A 27,692-nucleotide genomic window follows, 5' to 3' on the forward strand; every position below is an offset into this window, starting at 1 on the left:
CCAGCTTTTTCCTGGATCTTTTCTATATTACTTGTACATACTTCATGTGTTTGTCCTCTGTCCACAAAGAGACTACAGTTTAACACTTTTGAACATTTTGTACTGCACAATCAAGAAGAACTTATATATTCATTATGCCTCTTCAGCGCGCTTAACATACGATTAGTCATATTCACCAAACTAATTATCAAACACTTTAAGAATACGTTCATCGTCGCCCTCACCTGGTTCATTATTCTCTCAAAATTAGGCAATGATTGACATCATGTCATACAGGGCGACGATTGGATTATTTTACAATAAATGTATGCCAACTTACCTCAGGCGTCACGCTTTTACCAATGAAGTATATATCCATTTCAAAATGTATTCCACGATGTACATACTGCACCTTTGTTTTGTCATGACGTATGGCCTGAGCGTAAATATGAAATTAATCTCCCTCCTTCTATTGTTCATTGCTGGTGATATTCATCCAAATCCCGGCCCAAAACAGTATAACACAACCAATGATATAAGCATATTCCACTTGAATATTAGAAGTATCCGGCATAAATTGACTATAATCTACGATGATATCTGCGATTTCGATGTGTTATGCTTCACTGAATCTCACCTGGACGCCAACATTCAGTCAGCCGACCTGCTCCTTGATCTCTTCCACGAACCTCACAGGAGGGACAGGGATTGTTTCGGAGGTGGTATAATTGTATATTTTTCTAATTCACTTAGTGTCAAGCATAGAACAGACTTGGAAGTAATTAATTTTGAATCTATGTGGTTTCAAGTTTATTCACCACAGCACAGTTTTCTGCTTTGTGTCACCTATCGCGCACCCAACACCCCTACCGCATATTGGACTGTTCTTGAGCACATGATAGAAACTGCACTTGATGTTTCCCGTGACATCGTCCTAGTTGGTGACCTAAATGAGGATCTTTTCAATACGAATATCCACCATTTACGTGACATAATAACACGCAAGAACTTACGTAGTGTTATAAATGAAGCAACACGAATTACAACACATTCGGCTAAACTTATTGACCCTATTTTAGTAAGTAATGATTGTAATTGTTCCTTATCCGGTGTACTAGATTTTAGTTCCGATGTATCGGATCACAGGGGAGTTTTCGTGTCTATTAATGTATATCTTAATATAAAAAAGTCATATAGAAGAAACGTATGGCTCTACAAACAAGCTAACTTTGCTAAAATGAATATACAAATTAAGAATAAAAATTGGAACGACTTTTTTAAAGAATGTCTGGACGTTAATGAAATGTGTGACAAATTCCGCTCCCAACTAAAAAATTACATGCACGACTATATACCCTCTAAGTGTGTAACTATTCGCCCAACGGACAAACCATGAGTTACGAAATCAGAATAATCTGAATTCGCCGCAAGCACGAACAGTCACATACCAACAATCATTTATACCTTCCTCAATCAAATTATGGAATGAGTTACCCCCTGAATACAGAAGTGCAACATCATTATCAAATTTTAAACACATGATTAAAACAACCATTACAGCTCCACCTCCATACTTCTCAATCGGCAACCGTAGAGCTAATATTTTACATACACGCCTTAGGCATTCTTGCAGTTCCCTAAATGCAGACCTCTTTAAGTAGATTTATCTGATACTTTGTCCTGCTCTTGTGGAAACCCATGTGAAAACAACATACACTTTTTTCTTGAATGTCCCAATTACACTATTCCCAGAAATATCATGTTCGCTAACATTATAAAAGCTGGAACTACATGTACAATACAAAATATTCTCTACGGTGATGTACCCCTATCTGAAAGTCACAATAACCTCATCTTCAACAGCGTTCAAAAATATATACTGTCGACTAATAGATTCGAGTAACCCTTTATCATTAATACAGAATATCGCTCTGCGACCATTTATTATTAATTACGCCATCAGTGAATAAACTGCATGCATGAATATGAATACATGTGTATCTCTGCCTCCTTCTGTAAACATAATGTTTACTGGTATATATATCCTGGAGTATTTGTGTAAATATGTGTATGTATATATATGTATGCATGCGTATTCAAGGGTATATGTGTATTTATGTACATGTAGTGTGTGTAGGTATGCATATGTGTACATGTACATAAGTGTATGTATGATTGTGTAATTATATATGTAGTTTTGCATGTATTTTGGATTAATGTGTACATACAAGTAAACTGTGTCTATAGACAATTCTTATGCATGACTGTCTATGTTACTCTTGCAAACATTATGTTTATGTTCTTGTGTAAATATATTTCTCTTTGTTACTTCTCTTTGTAATAAGTGTATATGTATCTGACTATGTGTATGTATGTATGTATGAGTATGTATGATTGTGTGTATATATGATTATGTGTATATGTTTGTATTTCTGTATACGTATGTATATGTATGTGTGTATGTATATGTGTATATATATGTATAATCAATGTCTGTACATATAGAGTAGGGAAAGGGCCACCTAAGTTGGATAACTTTTGCCCAATCCCGTTGACCATATATGTCAATAAAATATGTTTAAAACAAAACAACAACTTTCAGAAAAGGATTACCAATTAGCAGAACAGTTCTTCATCGCACAACACCACGCGGTAAGTCGACCATCTTTCTGTATATGTAATGGATAAATATAAATTATATTGCTATGTAACGAACTTTGCTTTTCAGTGTACTTTAAAACAAATAATGCGGTATCTTGAGAAATATAGCTTTCTAAATGTTAATAGTAGTGCTTTTCTAATATTAATGTGGAATCTGAATGCTAGTTTCTAATCTTTATAATATCTTTTTGTGAGCCACATAAAAATCTGTTTCTGAAAAATGGATGGAGATTGATTATGATCTGGCGCTTTGAATGTTGATGATACTGTTTCAAACCTTTAATAACAAAGTGGCCGATCTCCGCGGCAGCCTTCCTCTATAGAAAAAGTGCTTTTCTAATATCTATGTTTAATGATATTGATATGTTGCAACCTTTCGCAAAGCGGCAGCTTTCCGCTCTAGAAATAGTGATTTTTCTAATATCAGTGTTTAATGATATTGATAGTTTCTAACCTTTAGCAAAGCGGCAGCCTTCCGCTATAGAAATAGTGATTTTCTAATATCAATGTTTAATGATATTGATAGTTTCTAACCTTTAGCAAAGCGGAAGCCTTCCGCTATAGAAATAGTGATTTTTCTAATATCAGTGTTTAATGATATTGATAGTTTCTAACCTTTAGCAAAGCGGCAGCCTTCCGCTATAGAAATAGTGCTTTTCTAATATCTATGTTTAATGATATTGATAGTTTCTAAACTTTAGCAAAGCGGCAGCCTTCCGCTATAGAAATAGTGCTTTTCTAATATCAATGTTTAATGATATTGATAGTTTCTAACCTTTAGCAAAGCGGCAGCCTTCCGCTATAGAAATAGTGCTTTTCTAATATCAGTGTTTAATAATATTGATATATATATTTTCTAACCTTTAGCAAAGCGGCAGCCTTCCGCTATAGAAATAGTGCTTTTCTAATATCTATGTTTAATGATATTGATAGTTTCTAACCTTTAGCAAAGCGGCAGCCTTCCGCTATAGAAATAGTGCTTTTTCTAATATCAATGTTTAATGATATTGATAGTTTCTAACCTTTATCAAAGCGGCAGCCTTCCGCTATAGAAATAGTGCTTTTCTAATATCTATGTTTAATGATATTGATAGTTTCTAACCTTTAGCAAAGCGGCAGCCTTCCGCTATAGAAATAGTGATTTTCTAATATCTATGTTTAATGATATTGATAGTTTCTAACCTTGAGCAAAGCGGCAGCCTTCCGCTATAGAAATAGTGATTTTCTAATATCAATGTTTAATGATATTGATAGTTTCTAACCTTTAGCAAAGCGGCAGCCTTCCGCTATAGAAATAGTGATTTTCTAATATCTATGTTTAATGATATTGATAGTTTCTAAACTTTAGCAAAGCGGCAGCCTTCCGCTATTGAAATAGTGCTTTTCTAATATCAGTGTTTAATGATATTGATAGTTTCTAACCTTTAGCAAAGCGGCAGCCTTCCGCTATAGAAATAGTGCTTTTCTAATATCAATGTTTAACGATATTGATAGTTTCTAACCTTTAGCAAAGCGGCAGCCTTCCGCTATAGAAATAGTGCTTTTCTAATATCTATGTTTAATGATATTGATAGTTTCTAACCTTTAGCAAAGCGGCAGCCTTCCGCTATAGAAATAGTGCTTTTTCTAATATCAATGTTTAATGATATTGATAGTTTCTAACCTTTATCAAAGCGGCAGCCTTCCGCTATAGAAATAGTGCTTTTCTAATATCTATGTTTAATGATATTGATAGTTTCTAACCTTTAGCAAAGCGGCAGCCTTCCGCTAAAGAAATAGTGCTTTTCTAATATCTGTGTTTTATGATGCTATAGAAGTGTTCAAATCACTGATGATATCAGGATAATATTCAGCTTTTAATCCTTTCCAACCTTTAGCGGGGGCACGGGTGGCCCAGTCGTCCAAGGCGCCGCGATTCGCTTTGCAGAGTTGCGTCCCTTGGGCACGTCAGAAACCTATGATTGTGGGTTTGAATGTTTCCTCCCACATTAAGCCGTGTTATAACTGTAATAATGTTGAAAGCGGCGTTATACCCAACTCACTCACTCTAACCTCAAGCACAGCGGCAGCCTTTTGCTATATGAATGATGTGACGTTTGTTTTTCATATTGATGTTTTAATGAAACCGAACGTTGCAATCATTTCACATAACCATACATCATAACAATTGGTCTTCTGATATTATCTGAGGGAATAATATGTCACTGAAAAATAAAGTAGCTAATACAACACATCCGCTAGTTTAGTATAGTTCAAAGCTCATTTTGCTTGAAACACAGGTTTTATTTCATTTATATCTTTTTCTGTAGCCTAATTCTGAGTATTTCTAACTAATTACAATTAGCTAGATGTATTTGGTCAAGACATTAAATGTTGATTTCTTATAGTATTTGTTATTAATTAATATCGTGCAATTTTCGCGGCTTGTATTTTCATATCAACGTTCAATAACAAAGATTATAAAAACAATGAGATGATTTACTTAATTTGTGATTAAAGTATGTGTCAATATTGCCACTTTTCAGAATCACCAAATCTTGTTCTGGATGTATTTTGATGTATGAGGTGAATGTTGAAAGTGAACCTGTGCCTTCGTTCTCTGTGATAGAACAAAGTCAACTTTCCGCAAACATGCTATGATTGAAAATTTTTGATTAGTTATTAGAAAAAAATATACCAGTATATAACACTATTGTGTCGGAGTAGAGAAGTTATTTTCATCAAACGAACGTCTTTCTTTGATATTATTTATACAGTCAGTCTATACAGACCCAACGCCACTTTTAACAATATTTCAGTTATATCACGGCGTTAAAGTCTATTAAGACTCCTAGAACTTGTCCATTACCATAGCAAGTAAAAGTTTTGAAAGCAATTTCTACTCCACTGTTTAACAACTGGGGTATCTGACGACAAATGGGGTTTGACCAATTGGAATATGCCAATGAACCGATGTATAACGAAGTATATACAGTACTCTGCATAGACGCCCGTCTGTATTTTGGAAAGTATATGCTTTTGTCTGACTCTGAAAACACTCAGTAAATATTTAGAATAGAATCAGATCAATGCTGACTGTCTTCGTGTTTGTAACTTACTGAACTTTACTCAGTTGATAAATGTAAATTTCATTTATATCAATTTCTGTCCCATCCACTTTACTGATCGGAAATTATCTAGAATTGTCCTATCGCAATATTTCCACGCCTGCCAGGCTGACACTTTCTTGAAATACAATCAAAAGTAGTCTGTGTATTATTGCCTATTGATCCCCTGTTTTATTAACTTATTCTTTACTTTAGTTCTTCAGTCATTATATATTCACTATGATGAATTGCAATTTTCATTGTGTGTATATTTATACACTTGTTTCTCTTTCAACTTATCTAGAGAAGGAAATCAATGTAATAATTATTAGATGAATGAAGTTGGTAGTATATTAATCCAGTAATTCAGTTGAAATATATCTGACCAGATATAAGCTGATTTAATCGTTAGTCTCCCAGCAGAGGGCAAGGCGTGAGGCACAAGTTGTTTATAGACATCCGATGGAACAAATGTGTTAGCAAATAGCTTGGTCACCAAATAATTGGTCACCAAACCTGCTTCACCAACCAATATAGAAAACAAGCATTTACTGCATTGTATTACAGAAGGTAAAGTTATTAACTTAGAAGTAGAAGTGGACAGCAAATATTGAATACAGGATGCAATGGTAGGCATTGACTGGATTGTCTGGGGTGAGCGAGTGTAGGCGAGATATCACAGCAGGCAGAGAACACATGATGGAATCTGTAAACGTCATTACGACAATATTGCCAACATCTCTTCTATTATTAGTATAGTAACTTCTTGTACATAGTTTCCATCTTTTTTGATATAATTCTACAAGGTTCTGATCTGAATTACAGCGTCTTGTTTTACTCAATTCTTATGTACTTAAACTTATATATCCGATTTCTATCGAAATGCTTTTCAATAATTTACAATCTGCAAAACCATAATGTACTTAAAGTTGCTGAGGTTACACATTGCATTTAAAGCAACGCATCTTACAATATATAGAGAGGTTCTGTCATTTCAGTGGCTACACATGCAGTTTCCTTTGCATTAATTTATCCACAAACACACAGACCACGCCTTCTAGCGGGGAGCTTTAGACGCTTGTGTCACATTGCCCTGAAACACTGATTTCGTATCGTTGTCTAAAGTGTTTTTGTGTTTACGATTAAATAAGCAGATTGTGAAGTTATTTTTGTTACTTTTTAAATCTGAATCGACGATGATTTTTACACCCTGTTTTTTCATGTTATTTCCCCCATAAATTATATTCCCTACATAATATCTAAATCACGCGCTGTCTTCTCCGTTTCAATAAATTGTTAAGTTGATGTTTTTTTATGTAAAATTTAGACATAAATTAAATATTCGACGTTTATTTCTAATTTAACATGACTTTACTTTTACATACATTTGCGTCCATTTGAATTCACAAGTAAGTTGCTACTTTCTTCCAGTGTTGCCAAAGTTGCTCATTGGTGCGCGAAGGATGTCTAACTGACCCCGGCTTTGTTCAAAGGACGTCCACGTACATTTTTAACCATGCATGCACTCGTTGTAGCAGTTCTGTGCTGTTTGACTTTGATTAACTGTAACGCGGCAGAAACGAAACGCAAATATTAGCACAGCTTTGATGAAGAAACATATGATACTATTGTGTTACTCGTGCAAGGTAATTTTGAAACACCGGTCGCCGAAAGGACAAGAGTGCAGCGAAATGCCATTGTTAGATACTGGAGAAGAAAACACGACTTCTCTATAGGACCAGAGCCAAGCAACATATTGTACTTTAGAGGAAAACCAGTCTTAAAACGAAAGGAAGTTGCAAAGCTTGTCGAAAATGTATTTCACAACCAGAAATCAGCAGGCTACAGAAAGTTATGGCATTTGGCAGATGATTCTTTGTCAGGGCTTACAGAGACCGCAGTACGGAACAAACTACGCACGAAAGAGAAATATTCCATTCACTCTGCCAATTTTACAAATAAAGCTATCATCAGACCAGTGAGAGCAAAGTATGTCCAATCACACCACCAAGTTGACCTCGTAGATTTTAGCAAAAGTGCTGTTCGGTGGAAAGGGAAAACATATAAATTCGTCCTGTCTCTTGTAGATGTATTCAGTAGATATATATGGCTTGTGGCATTGCAAACAAAGAAAAGCAAAGGTGTAGCCAGTGCTCAGTGATCTACGAAGAACATGGACCACCTAACAAGCTACAAATGGACCAGGGTGTCGAATTTAAAGGACATGTAAATGAACTTTGTAAAACCCTAAAAATCAAACCCATACGCAGTAGACCTTACCACCCTCAATCTCAAGGAAAGGTGGAGAGATCCCATAGACAATTGAAAAAGAAAATAATGTATGATTTTGTAACTATGGGCGCCAAGGGCGTCAACTGGGCGTCACATTTGCGAAGATATGCCTCAATACTGAATAACGAAAAGAAAGAATGTTTAGGATGGCAGAGTTCCTTTGAAGTGTATTTCGGAAGAAAATCTAACACGGCTTTAGACGTTGATTCAGATGATTTCAATGCTGATATGATGATTGAAAATATTCATGAGCCTAACGCAAAGGACAGGTTGAAGCAGAGTAAGTACGTTACTCGGACTAGACATCGGGCTGAAGTTGCTACAAAGAAAACCGACAGACTCAGTATACAAAGACAACGAAGACTGCATCCGCCCTCGGTGTACAATGTAGGCGATGATGTTTTATGCAAATATGGTTCCAAGAAGGGAAAACTCGCCCCTAGAAAACAGTACGTTGTAAAAGGAAGGATTCTGGCACGCAGGTTGAAATCGTCTATGTATAAGATTTCATTCACAAATCCTATTACAGGAAAAGAGGACACGCCTGAATGGATTTCATTTGATAGATTGTCAAGTACCACAATTGACGAAGAGGTAAAACGAAAACAGAGGGCTTCCTCGAGACTACAGCGCAGACATCATCGAGCAAAGTAACAAATACCATTATTGGACACAGACAGGCCATTTGCATTACAAGGTGACATCGCGTATGACCCTCCGGGAAACGGTAACTGTCAGTTTGCAGCCTTGTGCCATCTTTTATCTAAAATTGGTATATTCAGATCGCCCAGGACACTTCGAGAACAGGTTGTCAGTTACCTCCTTGAACATCCCTACACTTCAGATGGATCCCCCTTTGAACTTTTCGCGGGCGAAGACTGGGATACATACATTTCCGGTATGTTAGAGGAAGGTACCTACGGAGATCACATAACACTGCAAGCAGTCTCAGATATGTTTAATGTTGATATTATCGTGCACTCATCGCTTGGCGGTGATGCTACTGTAACCATCGTTCCTACATACAGTGTAGCAACCCAAACAATCAGTCTTGGCCATTTTGCTGAAGAAGAAGGGGAACACTATGTTGCTCTACAACTACATGAAACCCAAAGTGAAGATCAGCCACGAGACGGGGAAGGAAACAGAAACTTGCCAAGACAAGTCTTTGACAGCGCAAATAGCGGCGACGAAGAACACAACTTATCTCGACAGCATCATTCGCAATGTGATGATGATGAGATTTTAGACATGCAAGGGAACATAAATGAAGGCTTCAACAGAACCAACAGCAGCGATGAAGAACAAGGTCATTCTCCGAGTAAGGATCGAGAGCCATTGGACATGCAGGGGGACCTAAATGAAGGCTTTTACAGTACCAACAGCAGCGATGAAGAAGTATTCCTCTCATGTCGAAAAGACAACATGCCACAATATGATACGCAGGTTGCATTCACTGATCTGCCAAACGAGGTGGTGCTTCTCATCATTGAAGTATCTTTACAGCTAGCCCAGGAGTCGTCTGACAGATTATTGTGCAAGACTTTCTTTCCTGCAAGTGTCCCATCAGTTCCATCAACACACAAGATCATTTCTCCATCTGCGACCACGCGTTTATTGCCGACACATTACTATTTCAAGAACCGTTAGTGTGCGTAGAATCATAATGCACTATGGAAAAAGTAGCGGTGTTGCAATAGAACTCAAAAGAATAATTAGCCAAGTGAATCAACGCATGGCTACTTCTAGAAGAGAATGCGTTCGAATGGTATGCAATAATAGACATATTTTGGAAAAAGTAGTTTTAAAAAGACATTGCCATCATATATTGAGCGAGACTGACGATTTTTGAAACACCAGGGTTCGTCGAATTGACATCTCTGGCATCGTTGTCACATGGTTGGTTCATCATTCATTTTGTCCATCATTCTGTATCTCTCTCTTTTCCGTTATCGGATGTTTGGATATCAACAATTTCATTGCCTCTTTTTCAACAGTTCATATGTGAGTTTAATGTCTGGACATGGGTCATTTTAGTCTTTTCAGGGAGGGCTGTTGAAATTAAATTAAATGGGGACATTATAAATGTATTGGACATTTGAAGGATCGTGTTTCATGTCAAAACATGTAATCTTATATCTTTTCGATGGTGGTACCAGTGTGAAGTATAGGAATGTCAGGGTTCGACTTCCATGTAGAATACATGTACATTTTCAACGCACATATATTCCTTCCGTTCAATTCGCAGCAGTTTATTGCAGTTTGTAAACTTTTGCCCCATCTGATTAGAATAATAGAAATTGAAGCAAAATCGCTTTGTCTTCTTTTTCTAAAACATGCTGGAGGTTGGAATTGATCATGTTAAGGTCCAACAAACACTGGAACTTGAATTCAGATTGAAATTGGAAGGATTAGGAGATGTTATTACAATTTACCGCACTTGGTATTACAATTTGCCGCAGTTTGTTACAATTTGCCGCACCTGTGTTTCAATAGAAATGATAGAAATTGAAACAAAATCGGGTTTTTTTAAATTTTCTTAAACATGCTGGAGGTTGAAATTGATCTTGTTAAGTTCCAACAAACACTGGAACTTGAATTCACTTTGAAATCGGAAGGATTAGGAGATGTTATTACAATTTACCGCACTTGGTATTACAATTTGCCGCACCCATGTTTCAATAGAAATGATAGAAATTGAAACAAAATCGCTTTTTTTAATTTTCTTAAACATGCTAGAGGTTGAAATTGATCTTGTTAAGGTCCAACAAACACTGGAACTTGATTCACTTTGAAATTGGAAGGATTAGGAGATGTTATTACAATTTACCGCACTTGGTATTACAATTTGCCGCAGTTTGTTACAATTTGCCGAACCTGTGTTTCAATAAACTTGATAGAAATTGAAACAAAATCGCTTTTTTTTATTTATTTAAACATGCTGGAGGTTGGAATTGATCATGTTAAGGTCCAACAAACACTGGAACTTGAATTCAGATTGAAAAAGGAAGGATTAGGAGATGTTATTACAATTTACCGCACTTGGTATTACAATTTGCCGCAGTTTGTTACAATTTGCCGAACCTGTGTTTCAATAGAAATGATAGAAATTGAAACAAAATCGGTTTTTTAATTTTCTTAAACATGCTGGAGGTTGGAATTGATCTTGCTAAGGTCCAACAAACACTGGAACTTGAATTCAGATCGACATCGGAAGGATTAGGAGATGTTATTACAATTTACCGCACTTGGTATTACAATTTGCCGCAGTTTGTTACAATTTGCCGAACCTGTGTTTCAATAGAAATGATAGAAATTGAAACAAAATCGTTTTTTTTAATTTTCTTAAACATGCTTGAGGTTGGAATTGATCTTGTTAAGTTCCAACAAACACTGGAACTTGAATTCAGATTGAAATCGGAAGTATTCGGAGATGTTATTACAAATTACCGTACTTGGTATTACAATTTGCCGCAATTTATTGCAATTTGCCGCACCTGTGTTTCAATAGAAATGATAGATAATTGAACCAAAATCCCTTTTTTTTAAAATTTTCTTAAACATGATGGAGGTTGGAATTGATCTTGTTAAGTTCCAACAAACACTGGAACTTGAATTCAGATTGAAATCGGAAGGATTAGGAGATGTTATTACAATTTACCGCACTCTGATTACAATTTGCCGCAGTTTGTTACAATTTGCCGAACCTGTGTTTCAATAGAAATGATAGATATTGAAACAAAATCGCTTTTTTTAATTTTCTTAAACATGCTGGAGGTTGGAATTGATCTTGTTAAGTTCCAACAAACACTGGAACTTGAATTCAGATTGAAATCGGAAGGATTAGGAGATGTTATTACAATTTACCGCACTTGGTATTACAATTTGCCGCAGTTTGTTACAATTTGCCGAACCTGTGTTTCAATAGAAATGATAGAAATTGAAACAAAATCGCTTTTTTTTTTTTTTTTAAACATGCTGGAGGTTGGAATTGATCTTGTTAAGTTCCAACAAACACTGGAACTTGAATTCAGATTGAAATCGGAAGGATTAGGAGATGTTATTACAATTTACCGCACTTGGTATTACAATTTGCCGCAGTTTGTTACAATTTGCCGAACCTGTGTTTCAATAGAAATGATAGAAATTGAACCAAAATCGCTTTTTTTAAATTTCTTTAAAAAGCTCGAGGTTCGAATTGATCTTGTTAAGTTCCAACAAACACTGGAACTTGAATTCAGATTGAAATCAGAGGGATTAGGAGATGTTATTACAATTTACCGCACTTGGTATTACAATTTGCCGCAGTTTGTTACAATTTGCCCAACCTGTGTTTCAATAGAAATGATAGAAATTGAAAAAAAAATCGCTTTTTTTATTTTCTTAAACATGCTGGAGGTTGGAATTGATCTTGTTAAGTTCCAACAAACACTGGAACTTGAATTCAGATTGAAATCGGAAGGATTAGGAGATGTTATTACAATTTACCGCACTTGGTATTACAATTTGCCGCAGTTTGTTACAATTTGCCGAACCTGTGTTTCAATAGAAATGATAAAAATTGAACCAAAATCGCTCTTTTAAATTTCTTTAACATGCTGGAGGTTGGAATTGATCTTGTTAAGTTCCAACAAACACTGGAACTTGAATTCACTTTGAAATCGGAAGGATTAGGAGATGTTATTACAAATTACCGCACTTGGTATTACAATTTGCCGCAGTTTGTTACAATTTGCCGCACCTGTGTTTCAATAGAAACGATAGAAATTGAAACAAAATCGCTTTTTTGATTTTTTAAACATGCTGGAGGTTGGAATTGATCTTGTTAAGTTCCCACAAACACTGGAACTTGAATTCAGATTGAAATCGGAAGGATTAGGAGATGTTATTACAATTTACCGCACTTGGTATTACAATTTGCCGCAGTTTGTTACAATTTGCCGAACCTGTGTTTCAATAGAAATGATAGAAATTGAACCAAAATCGCTTTTTTTAAATTTCTTTAAAATGCTGGAGGTTGGAATTGATCTTGTTAAGTTCCAACAAACACTGGAACTTGAATTCAGATTGAAATCGGAAGGATTAGGAGATGTTATTACAATTTACCGCACTTGGTATTACAATTTGCCGCAGTTTGTTACAATTTGCAGAACCTGTGTTTCAATAGAAATGATAGAAATTGAAAAAAAAAATCGCTTTTTTGATTTTCTTAAACATGCTGGAGCTTGGAAATGATCTTGTTAAGTTCCAACAAACACTGGAACTTGAATTCAGATTGAAATCGGAAGGATTAGGAGATGTTATTACAATTTACCGCACTTGGTATTACAATTTGCCGCAGTTTGTTACAATTTGCCGAACCTGTGTTTCAATAGAAATGATAGAAATTGAACCAAAATCGTTTTTTTTTTAAATTTCTTAAACATGCTGGAGGTTGGAATTGATCTTGTTATGGTCCAACAAACACTGGAACTTAAATTCAGATTGAAATCGGAAGGATTAGGAGATGTTATTACAATTTACCGCACTTGGTATTACAATTTGCCGCAGTTCGTTACAATTTGCAGAACCTGTGTTTCAATAGAAATGATAGAAATTGAAAAAAAATCGCTTTTTTTGATTTTCTTAAACATGCTCGAGGTTGGAATTGATCTTGTTAAGTTCCAACAAACACTGGAACTTAAATTCAGATTGAAATCGGAAGGATTAGGAGATGTTATTACAATTTACCGCACTTGGTATTACAATTTGCCGCAGTTTGTTACAATTTGCAGAACCTGTGTTTCAATAGAAATGATAGAAATTGAAAAAAAAATCGCTTTTTTGATTTTCTTAAACATGCTGGAGGTTGGAATTGATCTTGTTAAGTTCCAACAAACACTGGAACTTGAATTCAGATTGAAATCGGAAGGATTAGGAGATGTTATTACAATTTACCGCACTTGGTATTACAATTTGCCGCAGTTTGTTACAATTGTGTTTCAATAGAAATGATAGAAATTGAACCAAAATCGCTTTTTTAAATTTCTTTAACATGCTTGAGGTTGGAATTGATCTTGTTAAGTTCCAACAAACACTGGAACCTGAATTCAGATTGAAATTGGAAGGATTAGGAGATGTTATTACAATTAACCGCACTTCGTATTACAATTTGCCGCAGTTTGTTACAATTTGCCGCACCTGTGTTTCAATAGAAATGATAGAAATTGAAACAAAATCGTTTTTTTAATTTTCTTAAACATGCTTGAGGTTGGAATTGATCTTGTTAAGTTCCAACAAACACTGGAACTTGAATTCAGATTGAAATCGGAAGGATTAGGAGATGTTATTACAATTTACCGCACTTGGTATTACAATTTGCCGCAGTTTGTTACAATTTGCCGAACCTGTGTTTCAATAAACTTGATAGAAATTGAAAAAAAAAATCGCTTTTTTGATTTTCTTAAACATGCTGGAGGTTGGAATTGATCTTGTTAAGTTCCAACAAACACTGGAACTTGAATTCACTTTGAAATCGGAAGGATTAGGAGATGTTTTTACAATTTACCGCACTTGGTATTACAATTTGCCGCAGTTTGTTACAATTTGCCGAACATGTGTTTCAATAGAAACGATAGAAATTGAAACAAAATCGCTTTTTTGATTTTTTAAACATGCTGGAGGTTGGAATTGATTTTGTTAAGTTCCCACAAACACTGGAACTTGAATTCAGATTGAAATCGGAAGGATTAGGAGATGTTATTACAATTTACCGCACTTGGTATTACAATTTGCCGCAGTTTGTTACAATTTGCCGCACCTGTGTTTCAATAGAAATGATAGAAATTGAACCAAAATCGCTTTTTTTAAATTTCTTTAAAATGCTGGAGGTTGGAATTGATCTTGTTAAGTTCCAACAAACACTGGAACTTGAATTGAGATTGAAATCGGAAGGATGTGGAGATGTTATTACAATTTACCGCACTTGGTATTACAATTTGCCGCAGTTTGTTACAATTTGCCGCACCTGTGTTTCAATAGAAATGATAGAAATTGAAACAAAATCGCTTTTCTTTATTTCCTTCTTAAACATGCTGGAGGTTGGAATTGTTCATGGAATTTGAATTTGGTTCATAGTAAATGCAAATATCAAAAATTTAATGTTCATTAGTATTTATCAATCAATCATTTGAAAGTCCGGAATGTGATTTCCAAACATTATTTACTTACGTACTTAATTTGGAGATTTAACGTGCGCTTTCCGACTGATGCGTATATCGCACACGGGATTTCCAAACATACTTACTTACTTACTTAGGAGATTTAACGTGCGGTTTCCGACTGATGCGTATTTCGCACACAGCTTGGTCGCACATTTTATACTTCATGCAAGTTTCTTTGTATATTTGCAAATCAATAATCTTTTATTACAATTTACCGCAGTGGTAATTACAATTTGCCGCAGTTTTTATTACAATTTACCGCAGTTTTATTACAATTTACCGCAGTTTAAGTTATTACAATTTGCCGCAGTTTTTATTACAATTTACCGCAGTGAAGTTATTACAATTTACCGCAGTATGTATTACAATTTACCGCAGTATTACATTTTACCGCAGTGTTATTACATTTTACCGCAGTTTATTACAATTTACCGCGTTATTACAATTTACGTCGTAACAGTGACCCAGAAAATGCAGCAGCGGTAGACTCGAAACTTTTCTGGGACATTCATAAAGCATGTGTCTGGACGACCGCAACGACCCAACCCTATTGATATATAAGACTGGAGGGTGCTAATTCTCGTCGCTGATTTCTGAACCAATTGGTATTCAGGATAATCTTGGTGAGGTGGAGGACATAGTTAAAGTTATGTGCAAGAACTGACAATTGACATATTAGAATCACCAATCACCAGATCCGAACTTTTTGAAAGCATCAGTGCCAAGAAACAATATATATCAGCTGGCCTTGACGACATCTATGGAAGCCTTTGTACAAACATAGTTTGAGTGCTAAAATGGGTAAAATGTTACAATCCATGTACAGTAATGTAAAGGCTTGTGTTCGTTCAAACAACAGACTGTCTGGTATATGTGTTGCTTCATGGGTGTGAGGCAAGTGCGTATGCTTTATCCCTTTTTGTTTCATTCTTTTTTTATATACGAATTGGTTTACTGAAATGTCAGTTTTTGTTAATTTTTCTATGTTATCTAAGGCAAAGTTTTACATCTTTTCAAATTTTCTGAAGTTTAATACACTACTGTCATCGCAAGACCCAAGAAAATCGCATCGCAAGAAAAGTACTTGTTTCACACCAATGCTGTAAGAACACAAATACTCCAACTCTGATAATATGCAAGTATGTTAAAACTGCTTTTTCAACAAACAAAAAATGCAAAGAAATGTGATGTATTTGATACTGTTTGCACCTAAATTGCATTTCGTCTTTTTGAAGGCCCGTGGACTACAAGTACTGAATAAAGTGAAGACTAATTATTCGTAATACATGTTGGATATATTCTTCCTTCAGCTGTGCACGTTTTCTCAGGAACAACAAAAAGTAGAGCCATAGAACTTGAGTAAGTGCACTGCACCTTTCATATTTCAACAATGACAACCTGGTCGTTGCATTTACAGGTTTTCTTTATGGGTCATAACTGACGATTTTGTGAAATCTTGGTACAAAGGCGTATCTAGGGACCCTATACAAAATGACTTTATTTGCGTTAAAATGGATATTTAGATATATTTTTGCACACAAAACACATTTGATTACAATACCAACGGAATGGAGTCCTCTGGTTGGTCGAAAGTTAGATAGTTAAGCCTATTTAAGCCTATTTTACCATACTAATAAGAGCTTCTGAAACTAGGTGTGGATGATCAGCACAACAAAGAGTAATATAACCTCATTCAGAAATCCAAGATGGTCTCACAGTCGCCATTTTGTAATTTATGGGTCTCAAACACCTAAATGAGTAAATATCTATTTATTAATTCCTTTTGAAAACCATCGTGAATATCATTTCATTAGATTATTAGTTTATTGTACCCCCGCAACGATGTTAGGGTGTATAATGGAATCAACGTGTCCGTCTGTGTGTCGGTCTGTCCGGAGAAAATAACATCAAACAATCAAACATTGTACCTGTGGCCACTTCAACAAGTTGTTGGGAACATTGCAATTGTATTTTGTTTCATTTTGGCGGTGTTATTGCCTTTTATTACTTCGTCATTTCAATTTGTTTGGACAACTTCTAAACTACTACATTGATTTCTTTCAGATATGTACGTAGTTGTAGCTACGGACACTGTTCGACATGCCATTCATTCCCCTAGTTAGCTTAATTTCTTCCCATACATGCAAGATATCCGAAAAACTTTTGTGACGTATTGCCATCCGTCTTTGTACGACGTGCGTCATCCGTCATGCGAAATCTAGTCACAATCCAATAAGATTTATTCATAATTTATAAATACATATTAACTTTAAGTGGCTACTTGGGAAACCTACGGGTTTATTTTAACCAAACACCATTGCATTGGAATTCCTGTCGTTTGCAATAGAATAATTATAATTCTGGTGTGTGCTTAACTGCCATATCCGTTATACTGGAACAAAATGTCCATTATTGTATGCCTAAAACTCTGTTTATGGACCATTCTAACAACCCACCATCATCTACAACTTGGTCTGATCTGCTTGCGCTGAGTCCTCCTTTTCGTCTTACGGTATTAGGATAGTAACGAGGTACCTTGTAGAGTATCGAAAAATAACCTTTGTAAAAGAGTAAGTTTGATGTAAATCGGTTAAAAGGGCCAGGGGTCATAAACCCTTTTATGAAGCCTGAACATAACAACCAGGTGGTCGTTGTAGAGAGGGTCACTATATGGCTGAAATATTGCCGGTGTGACTTTAAATCTTAACTCACTCACTCACGTTGTAGAGAGGGAATCTAAATATGATTATTCATTTGCACATATAGACAAAGTAACGATCAATTAAATCTGCGAAGTTTTATGAAAGATCGATAAGTATTATTTCATAGTGATAACCCTTAATGTAAAAAAATATTATACATCACTTCAACCCTTACATTAAGACTAATTTTTATTTTACATTAAGGGTTAACATCAAGAGTAAACCCGCAACCCTTAATGTAAAATTATTACATTTTACATTAAGGGTTGTAACAGTCGTCATTACTGGACATTACAACTGATGGAAAACATCAAACAATAGTTATCATTGTGAATAATTCTAAGAATACCACCTCTATCACATCAGTGCCATAAATTCCTGTTTATGCTGAGAACCACACTAAATTTTTTTTATAAATTTTCAACAGACGTCTGTAACGGCCCGTTTTGACTAGGCCCATTTTGACTAACCGATCCACAATTTTATTTCAACCCACTTTCTGCGGGCCACTTTACCAGTTGATACAAAACTGTGAGAAGTTTTTCGACGAACAAAGAAAAAAAATGGAAATTACGTGTTAATATTGTAGAATAAATTTTATTTGCGATATCAGACTCTTACAAACATACAACAATGTTGGGCCAATGATGTTCCAACATTCTAAAGTATTACCCAGCTATGAAACCATTCATGTGTCGCAAAGAGAACATTGATAGTGGGCAGCAAAACGTATTAAGAGTTACCTCCCTTGATAATGCGAAGGAGCCGTCTGGCATAAGGTAGATCTATATTTGTTTATGCTTTTTCAATAGCGCATTGTTTGATTTTAACCTGTCCTACGAAGCCTGTGAATGTTGTAAACTTATGACCAGATAGTAAAGGTCTGTTTCTTATTTAGCACGCCAGGCGTCCTCACACACTGATTAGATCAAGGCCCTTTCAGTGTCACGATGTTTGAACTGTACGAAATCTCGCTTGCAACAAGCCTTCGAGTAACGTTACCAGTGATACAGATCGTCCAATCTTTAGGATATTTGCCTACCCATTGTCACAAATGTCCCATTGATTTTGCAGAAATTATACAGCAGTCTATGGGAATGTCCTATTGAAAATTCTAAACATCAGAGATTTTCCAAGAAATGTCCTATTGTCATTTTCCTCAGCTACGTAGATCTAACATAGCTTGTCTGTTCAGAGTTAATAACAATGTTTTTGTGTGACATTAGACATGTGACTGTTTACAGTTCAGTAGACATATTGTGCTGTTGACTTATTTTGTGCACATAGGAATTTATTTTACCTTTTACCCTAACTGTGTATTTGACTGAGGTAATAGCCAAGTGTACATTTTATAAAATAGATATAAACTGGTTAGAAGTGATACATGTATATGTATCATGTATATATGTATAGTCTTTTGTAGAATTTATTTTGCTTGTATTTCATACACACTAGTGTAACGGTGGATATGTAATATATCTATATGTAGTATACTTATTTGTGCAGGGCTATTCACTGTACATCAATAAAGGAGGTTCCAGCCTGCGTCCCTGAGACAAGGTATGCATGATTAACTATGTATAGACTGTACTTTGTTTTATCTGGAAGGATTTGTTCAAATATATATGCCAAAAGTAAGTAACTATAGATCTAAATGTATTATTATTATTGTTGTTATCTTGTGCCTTTATACTGTCCATACCCATGATATTTATATCAAATTATGTATGTTTTAGGGCAGATCCGGACTATCGTGAAGTTCTCACTCTACGCCCATTGAAAATAAATCCCTTCTGACCCAACAAGTACTCCCTTATCTTTGAGACGACCAGAGTACCGCTGTTACATTTATTTTTTCAAAAAGCAGCTTTTTTTTGTAAGCCCCACTCATCATCACTGAGCACAACCTGCTGAAAATGATCTTACGTTTATTGATTCAATTTTTTTCTTCATGAAATAAATGATGTGACAATACAAAAATATACCGTCATTCAGTTTAAAAAACGTTTCTATCATTCAATATTTAACAATATAATAGCAAGTACTTTAGAAAAACCTGTAAAATGAAGTCAAAATCTGAAATTTCATTTTAGGATGGAGCAGTTTAGCCTGATGGTGTATTTTAAGGCAAGTAGCAAAAAGAAAAATAATATCCTTTATAAATCATCTCATTATTGGACTTGAGCCAATTTGGTCCACTTTTTAAAATTCAGTAAAAATTTAAAAATTCAATCTCGGTTGTTGCTGTTTTGTCTGGTGATGTGTATTTAGGCGCGGATATATAAAAGAAGGAAAAATAATATCCTAATATCACCAATTAATGGGACTTTAGACAATTTGATCCAATTTCAGAAATTTGGAAAATATTTTTAAATTCAGTCCAAATTTGATAATTCAATCTGTGATGTAGCTGTTATGTCTCATGATGTGTTTTAAGGCAACGAATGAATAGGAAAAAAGGAAAAATAATATCCCTTGAAATATTCAGTTTATGGGACTTTAGCCAATTTGGTCCAGTTTCAGTAATTTGGAAAATATCTTTAAAATTCAGTCAAAATTTAAAAATTCAATTTGAAATGTTGCAGTTCTGTCTGATGATGTGTATTTAAGCGAGGAGTTGGTATTAAAAAAGACAAAATATCCATTGGACTCATCAATTTATGGGATTTTAGCATCACATACTTTATTTTTTTCATTTCAGGTTTCTCCATGTGAATAGAACAGATTCGTCTGCATTCAGAAGTTTCCCCACAGTAATGCAGAAAATTCATTCTGGGATGTTGTCGTTAAGTCTGGTTATGTGTATTTAGGCAAGGTATAAACATAAAAGAAGAGAAAATTATATCTTTTGAAATCATCAGTTTATGGAACTTTAGCCAATTTGGTCCAATTTCAGTACTGTGAAAAAATCTCTAAAATTCAGTAAAAATTTGAAAATGCAATCTTGGATGTTGCCGTTTAGTCTGGTTATGTGTATTTAGGCAAGGTATACATATAAAAGAAGAGAAAATTATATCCTTTGAAATCATCAGTTTATGGAACTTTAGCCAATTTGGTCCAATTTCAGTACTGTGAAAAAATCTTCAAAATTCAGTCAAAAATTGAAATTTCATTTTTTGATGAAGCAGTTTAGTCTTACAATGTATGTTAAGGCAAGAAACAAATAGAAAAAAGAATAAAAATTATATCCTTTGAAATCACCTCATTATTGGACTTTAGCCAATTTGGTCCAATTTCAGTAATTTGGAATAAATCTGTAAAATTCAGTCCAAATTTAAAAATTAATTCTTGGATGTTGCCATTAAGTCTGGTTATGTGTATTTAGGCAAGGTATACATATAAAAGAAGAGAAAAATATATTCTTGGAAATCATCAGTTTATGGGACTTTAGCCAATTTGGTCCAATTTCACTACTGTGAAAAAATCTTCAAAATTTAGTCCAAATTTAAAAATTCATTCTGGGATGTTGCCATTAACTCTGGTTATGTGTATTTAGGCAAGGTATACATATAAAAGAAGAGAAAATTATATTCTTGGAAATCATCAGTTTATGGGACTTTAGCCAATTTGGTCCAATTTCAGTACTGTAAAAAAACTTGTAAAATTCAGTCAAAATTTGAAAATTCATTCTGGAATGTTGCCATGAAGTCTGGTTATGTGTATTTAGGCAAGGTATACATATAAAAGAAGAGAAAAATATATTCTTGGAAATCATCTGTTTATGGGACTTTAGCCAATTTGGTCCAATTTCAGTACTGTGAAAACAAATTCAAACTTTAGTCCAAATTTAAAAAATCATTCTGGGATGTTGCCATTAAGTCTGGTTATGTGTATTTAGGCAAGGTATACATATAAAAGAAGAGAAAATTATATTCTTGGAAATCATCTGTTTATGGGACTTTAGCCAATTTGGTCCAATTTCACTACTGTGAAAAAATCTTCAAAATTTAGTCCAAATTTAAATATTCATTCTGGGATGTTGCCATTAAGTCTGGTTATGTGTATTTAGGCAAGGTATACATATAAAAGAAGAGAAAATTATATTCTTGGAAATCATCTGTTTATGGGACTTTAGCCAATTTGGTCCAATTTCAGTACTGTGAAAAAACTTGTAAAATTCAGTCAAAATTTGAAAATGCAATCTGGGATGTTGCCATTAAGTCTGGTTATGTGTATTTAGGCAAGCTATACATATAAAAGAAGAGAAAATTATATTCTTGGAAATCATCTGTTTATGGGACTTTAGTCAATTTGGTCCAATTTCAGTACTGTAAAAAAATCTCTAAAATTCAGTAAAAATTTGAAAATGCAATCTGGGATGTTGCCGTTTAGTCTGGTTATGTGTATTTAGGCAAGGTATAAACATAAAAGAAGAGAAAATTATATCTTTTGAAATCATCAGTTTATGGAACTTTAGCCAATTTGGTCCAATTTCAGTACTGTGAAAAAATCTCTAAAATTCAGTAAAAATTTGAAAATGCAATCTTGGATGTTGCCGTTTAGTCTGGTTATGTGTATTTAGGCAAGGTATACATATAAAAGAAGAGAAAATTATATCCTTTGAAATCATCAGTTTATGGAACTTTAGCCAATTTGGTCCAATTTCAGTACTGTGAAAAAATCTTCAAAATTCAGTCAAAAATTGAAATTTCATTTTTTGATGAAGCAGTTTAGTCTTACAATGTATGTTAAGGCAAGAAACAAATAGAAAAAAGAATAAAAATTATATCCTTTGAAATCACCTCATTATTGGACTTTAGCCAATTTGGTCCAATTTCAGTAATTTGGAATAAATCTGTAAAATTCAGTCCAAATTTAAAAATTAATTCTTGGATGTTGCCATTAAGTCTGGTTATGTGTATTTAGGCAAGGTATACATATAAAATAAGAGAAAAATATATTCTTGGAAATCATCAGTTTATGGGACTTTAGCCAATTTGGTCCAATTTCACTACTGTGAAAAAATCTTCAAAATTTAGTCCAAATTTAAAAATTCATTCTGGGATGTTGCCATTAAGTCTGGTTATGTGTATTTAGGCAAGGTATACATATAAAAGAAGAGAAAATTATATTCTTGGAAATCATCAGTTTATGGGACTTTAGCCAATTTGGTCCAATTTCAGTACTGTAAAAAAACTTGTAAAATTCAGTCAAAATTTGAAAATTCATTCTGGAATGTTGCCATGAAGTCTGGTTATGTGTATTTAGGCAAGGTATACATATAAAAGAAGAGAAAAATATATTCTTGGAAATCATCTGTTTATGGGACTTTAGCCAATTTGGTCCAATTTCAGTACTGTGAAAACAAATTCAAACTTTAGTCCAAATTTAAAAAATCATTCTGGGATGTTGCCATTAAGTCTGGTTATGTGTATTTAGGCAAGGTATACATATAAAAGAAGAGAAAATTATATTCTTGGAAATCATCTGTTTATGGGACTTTAGCCAATTTGGTCCAATTTCAGTACTGTGAAAAAATCTTCAAAATTTAGTCCAAATTTAAATATTCATTCTGGGATGTTGCCATTAAGTCTGGTTATGTGTATTTAGGCAAGGTATACATATAAAAGAAGAGAAAATTATATTCTTGGAAATCATCTGTTTATGGGACTTTAGCCAATTTGGTCCAATTTCAGTACTGTAAAAAAACTTGTAAAAGTCAGTCAAAATTTGAAAATTCATTCTGGGATGTTGCCGTTAAGTCTGGTTATGTGTATTTAGGCAAGGTATACATATAAAAGAAGAGAAAAATATATTCTTGGAAATCATCAGTTTATGGGACTTTAGCCAATTTGGTCCAATTTCAGTACTGTGAAAAAACTTGTAAAATTCAGTCAAAATTTGAAAATGCAATCTGGGATGTTGCCATTAAGTCTGGTTATGTGTATTTAGGCAAGGTATACATATAAAAGAAGAGAAAATTATATTCTTGGAAATCATCTGTTTATGGGACTTTAGTCAATTTGGTCCAATTTCAGTACTGTAAAAAAACTTGTAAAATTCAGTCAAAATTTGAAAATTCATTCTGGGATGTTGCCGTTAAGTCTGGTTATGTGTATTTAGGCAAGGTATACATTTAAAAGAAGAGAACATTATATTCTTGGAAATCATCAGTTTATGGGACTTTAGCCAATTTGGTCCAATTTCAGTACTGTGAAAAAATCTCTAAAATTCAGTAAAAATTTGAAAATGCAATCTGGGATGTTGCCGTTTAGTCTGGTTATGTGTATTTAGGCAAGGTATAAACATAAAAGAAGAGAAAATTATATCTTTTGAAATCATCAGTTTATGGAACTTTAGCCAATTTGGTCCAATTTCAGTACTGTGAAAAAATCTCTAAAATTCAGTAAAAATTTGAAAATGCAATCTGGGATGTTGCCATGAAGTCTGGTTATGTGTATTTAGGCAAGGTATACATATAAAAGAAGAGAAAATTATATCCTTTGAAATCATCAGTTTATGGAACTTTAGCCAATTTGGTCCAATTTCAGTACTGTGAAAACAAATTCAAACTTTAGTCCAAATTTAAAAAATCATTCTGGGATGTTGCCATTAAGTCTGGTTATGTGTATTTAGGCAAGGTATACATATAAAAGAAGAGAAAATTATATTCTTGGAAATCATCTGTTTATGGGACTTTAGCCAATTTGGTCCAATTTCAGTACTGTGAAAAAATCTTCAAAATTTAGTCCAAATTTAAATATTCATTCTGGGATGTTGCCATTAAGTCTGGTTATGTGTATTTAGGCAAGGTATACATATAAAAGAAGAGAAAATTATATTCTTGGAAATCATCTGTTTATGGGACTTTAGCCAATTTGGTCCAATTTCAGTACTGTAAAAAAACTTGTAAAATTCAGTCAAAATTTGAAAATTCATTCTGGGATGTTGCCGTTAAGTCTGGTTATGTGTATTTAGGCAAGGTATACATATAAAAGAAGAGAAAAATATATTCTTGGAAATCATCAGTTTATGGGACTTTAGCCAATTTGGTCCAATTTCAGTACTGTGAAAAAACTTGTAAAATTCAGTCAAAATTTGAAAATGCAATCTGGGATGTTGCCATTAAGTCTGGTTATGTGTATTTAGGCAAGCTATACATATAAAAGAAGAGAAAATTATATTCTTGGAAATCATCTGTTTATGGGACTTTAGTCAATTTGGTCCAATTTCAGTACTGTAAAAAAACTTGTAAAATTCAGTCAAAATTTGAAAATTCATTCTGGGATGTTGCCGTTAAGTCTGGTTATGTGTATTTAGGCAAGGTATACATTTAAAAGAAGAGAACATTATATTCTTGGAAATCATCAGTTTATGGGACTTTAGCCAATTTGGTCCAATTTCAGTACTGTGAAAAAATCTCTAAAATTCAGTAAAAATTTGAAAATGCAATCTGGGATGTTGCCGTTTAGTCTGGTTATGTGTATTTAGGCAAGGTATAAACATAAAAGAAGAGAAAATTATATCTTTTGAAATCATCAGTTTATGGAACTTTAGCCAATTTGGTCCAATTTCAGTACTGTGAAAAAATCTCTAAAATTCAGTAAAAATTTGAAAATGCAATCTGGGATGTTGCCGTTTAGTCTGGTTATGTGTATTTAGGCAAGGTATACATATAAAAGAAGAGAAAATTATATCCTTTGAAATCATCAGTTTATGGAACTTTAGCCAATTTGGTCCAATTTCAGTACTGTGAAAAAATCTTCAAAATTCAGTCAAAAATTGAAATTTCATTTTTTGATGAAGCAGTTTAGTCTTACAATGTATGTTAAGGCAAGAAACAAATAGAAAAAAGAATAAAAATTATATCCTTTGAAATCACCTCATTATTGGACTTTAGCCAATTTGGTCCAATTTCAGTAATTTGGAATAAATCTGTAAAATTCAGTCCAAATTTAAAAATTAATTCTTGGATGTTGCCATGAAGTCTGGTTATGTGTATTTAGGCAAGGTATACATATAAAATAAGAGAAAAATATATTCTTGGAAATCATCAGTTTATGGGACTTTAGCCAATTTGGTCCAATTTCACTACTGTGAAAAAATCTTCAAAATTTAGTCCAAATTTAAAAATTCATTCTGGGATGTTGCCATTAAGTCTGGTTATGTGTATTTAGGCAAGGTATACATATAAAAGAAGAGAAAATTATATTCTTGGAAATCATCTGTTTATGGGACTTTAGCCAATTTGGTCCAATTTCAGTACTGTGAAAAAATCTTCAAAATTTAGTCCAAATTTAAATATTCATTCTGGGATGTTGCCATTAAGTCTGGTTATGTGTATTTAGGCAAGGTATACATATAAAAGAAGAGAAAATTATATTCTTGGAAATCATCTGTTTATGGGACTTTAGCCAATTTGGTCCAATTTCAGTACTGTAAAAAAACTTGTAAAATTCAGTCAAAATTTGAAAATTCATTCTGGGATGTTGCCGTTAAGTCTGGTTATGTGTATTTAGGCAAGGTATACATATAAAAGAAGAGAAAAATATATTCTTGGAAATCATCAGTTTATGGGACTTTAGCCAATTTGGTCCAATTTCACTACTGTGAAAAAACTTGTAAAATTCAGTCAAAATTTGAAAATGCAATCTGGGATGTTGCCATTAAGTCTGGTTATGTGTATTTAGGCAAGCTATACATATAAAAGAAGAGAAAATTATATTCTTGGAAATCATCTGTTTATGGGACTTTAGCCAATTTGGTCCAATTTCAGTACTGTAAAAAAACTTGTAAAATTCAGTCAAAATTTGAAAATTCATTCTGGGATGTTGCCGTTAAGTCTGGTTATGTGTATTTAGGCAAGGTATACATATAAAAGAAGAGAAAATTATATTCTTGGAAATCATCTGTTTATGGGACTTTAGCCAATTTGGTCCAATTTCAGTACTGTGAAAAAATCTTCAAAATTTAGTCCAAATTTAAATATTCATTCTGGGATGTTGCCATTAAGTCTGGTTATGTGTATTTAGGCAAGGTATACATATAAAAGAAGAGAACATTATATTCTTGGAAATCATCAGTTTATGGGACTTTAGCCAATTTGGTCCAATTTCAGTACTGTAAAAAAACTGGTAAAATTCAGTCAAAATTTAAATATTCATTCTGGGATGTTGCCATTAAGTCTGGTTATGTATATTTAGGCAAGGTATACATATAAAAGAAGAGAAAAATATATTCTTGGAAATCATCAGTTTATGGGACTTTAGCCAATTTGGTCCAATTTCACTACTGTGAAAAAACTTGTAAAATTCAGTCAAAATTTGAAAATGCAATCTTGGATGTTGCCATTAAGTCTGGTTATGTGTATTTAGGCAAGGTATACATATAAAAGAAGAGAAAATTATATTCTTGGAAATCATCTGTTTATGGGACTTTAGCCAATTTGGTCCAATTTCAGTACTGTGAAAAAATCTTCAAAATTTAGTCCAAATTTAAAAATTCATTCTGGGATGTTGCCATTAAGTCTGGTTATGTGTATTTAGGCAAGGTATACATATAAAAGAAGAGAAAATTATATTCTTGGAAATCATCTGTTTATGGGACTTTAGCCAATTTGGTCCAATTTCAGTAATTTGGAAGAAATCTTTAAAAGTTGGGCAAAATTTAAAAATTCAATCTGAAATGTTGCAGTTTTGTCTGATTATGTGTATTGAAGTGAGGAGTATGTATTAAAAAAGAAAAGAAAATCCATTGGAATCATCAATTTATGGGATTTTAGCTAATTTGGTCCTGCATCACATACTTTATTTTTGTCATTTCAGGTTTCC

At 33.8% G+C, this 27,692-nt stretch overlaps 1 long non-coding RNA gene across 1 annotated transcript; it reads left to right on the top strand.

Annotated features, from left to right (window-relative positions):
• Window positions 1–18,369: 18,369 nt before the first annotated feature.
• Window positions 18,370–19,724, top strand: LOC125378798. The gene is made up of 2 exons (XR_007220510.1): window positions 18,370–18,701; window positions 19,429–19,724. It is a non-coding gene; the product is annotated as an uncharacterized LOC125378798 (long non-coding RNA).
• Window positions 19,725–27,692: the final 7,968 nt, after the last annotated feature.

Source organism: Haliotis rufescens, unplaced genomic scaffold (assembly GCF_023055435.1).
Source record: "Haliotis rufescens isolate VD_foot unplaced genomic scaffold, xgHalRufe1.0.p SCAF_13, whole genome shotgun sequence".
Lineage (NCBI taxonomy): Eukaryota > Metazoa > Mollusca > Gastropoda > Lepetellida > Haliotidae > Haliotis > Haliotis rufescens.